Here is a 2468-nt window from a genome sequence, read left to right as displayed (position 1 = left end):
TTCAAGCATGATTGTGGAAATTAAATAAGAGCAACACTTATACGTTGTTTATTTGACAAACAACCAAGTGTGTTTTATTTAACGTTATTGCTTTCATACAAAATTAAATTTCTCTGAATTTTATCTTTCATTGTGGACTTTCAACCTTCCTTTCCTTTTCAACCCAATTCTTTCGCTTGTCGGGTGGCATACAAGGATATGAATCCCCTCAGACCGAATTTTAGGAGCGGCTGGGAGTGCCGCTGCTACCATCCATACATGTTGTGTTTGAAAAAAATGGGACAAGTATAAATTGTCTCTTATACTATCGGTTTATGACGAAAATTGTCACTTATACCATTTGTGACGGTACTTTGTCACGGTTTATTGAATTGAGTTACCATACTTTGATATTTGACCTACAATTCAGTTATTGGAAGTTGGATCATATATTGATACATAATGAATCTTACGTTTTGTTAACCTGCATGAGCCACCATTGGGCTATTCTTGTTTGATGTGTTTATGCACCTAGTCCGGATTAATTTCTTTTAGTGCAACATCGTTTCATAGACATACACATTATGGTCAAAATTTTCAAGAATTGGATATGAGAAGTTCTTTAAATAAGACACTCATTATATGGAAGAACATGAGACTATCTTCTCACAATTATGGATTACAAGTGCAATTATATTGCGGTTATGAAAAGAAAATAATGAAGCATAAAAGTTTTGGTTAATAGTCTGAAAGACTACAAATCCGTGTATTTTCCCAAGTTTTTGTGAATGTATTCACTGCACAAGTGTGACTATAGTTACTTAGTCATTACACTTTGAATTGATTTCATGGTCAAGATCTTAATGCAATTGTTGTCATTATTCTCTAATTCTCATGTAGTTCAAGAAAACGAACATACATGAATATTTTGATGCATATATGGTTTACTTACAAAAAACTATATGTTAATGCAATGTAACACATTACATACTACATGACAATACCTACATATGACCACATTTTTAATTGTGGCATTAGTAAGGCTTACACGATCTTTGTGTGACGCAATGCACACTTATATAATCTTTGATATTATTATTATACATATGTTTTCAGTTCTCTACGATCTTTTGCAAAGTAGGTAATCATGTTTTTGATTTTGATCAACACTTTGCAAACTAGCATTGCAAAACTCCAAAGGACTCCGAGCTATGAGCATTTGGTCTCAGCTTTATTTGGAACCGACAATACTTGTTGTAGCATATTTATGCTGAGATGCTCCATCCGCGGTCTGGTTTTTACCTCTAATGACATAAAAAAGTAGCCGAGCACTCGGTCCCTAAGCTCCCCCACGTCGGCCCCTTGCAACCCCCTGCACGGCTCGTGCAAACCCCCTGCAAGGCCTCTTCACGAACTCCGAGCCGCTTTGGCTTTATTTTTTTGACACCGAAAACTCTTTTTGGGTATGCCTAGGCAACACTGACCCTTGTATTTAGATCTATGGTGTATATGCATGATATTATCATGTCAAAATCATACGTGAATGACGTTTGAGGGTCCAAAACCCTTAAGTAATGTTAGACGGCCATTCAAGACTATTTTATTGCATTTGCCAAACTTTTATATTGTGATGTTTATATGTCTTGACCTAAGACTTCTTGTCTCTACATTCATGGTTAAGAATATGTTAAAAAGACTAAGTGCTTAACTACAAGAAAGCTATTAATGGATTTAGTATTTTAATCCATTGTGACCATGATGACTAGGTCATCATGTAAATTCAAAGAGTGATTTAATGCTCAAGTTTCAATGCCTTATAACGTTTCATTCTAGTCACATGCTTTTATGCATCAAGAGAACAATTAAACCTACTGATTGATTTTGTCTTAGTAGTTGTCTACGTTGATGAATTTATAATGAAACCATGAATAAAAATTGGTGAGACGATAAGCTACTTGAAGATAAAACTCGTGCCAACTTGTATCACCTAGAAACTCATTGTAAAAGAGTTCTTATGTATTTCTTCTAATGAGGAGCACATCTCATGAGTCAATATAGTGTGAACTGTATACTTTCACGTTACTATGATTCAGAATAATGAATCGGTAACTCATATAAGTTTTTTTTTAGGAAAGATGTTATACGGATAAATATTATTCCTCTAGCATAATGGAGATGTAATCAATACGTTAACAAGTGCATAAACCCCCTCTATGATCCTTCATTGACTATGCTCAATATCCAAGCCTATTCTTTAGTAAAAATTAGGAGTAGCACTCTCCTACGCTAAAGAGATTGAGATATAAGATGGAAGCCTAGATTGGCTTATCATGATTCACTTTGAGGATAAAATATATTGTGGTGATACATATATCATGGCTAAACTCAAACCATAACACTTAGATGTTATGGAGCACCCAAACAATGACAAAAAGTTGACAAATATAGATGTTTCGGTTTTCCATATTGTGGACTAGTCATTGTGAGGA

Source organism: Argentina anserina, chromosome 2, assembly GCF_933775445.1.
Source record: "Argentina anserina chromosome 2, drPotAnse1.1, whole genome shotgun sequence".
Classification (NCBI taxonomy): domain Eukaryota; kingdom Viridiplantae; phylum Streptophyta; class Magnoliopsida; order Rosales; family Rosaceae; genus Argentina; species Argentina anserina.
The sequence above is the reverse complement of the archived record's forward strand: the minus strand, read 5'-3'. Positions refer to the sequence as shown.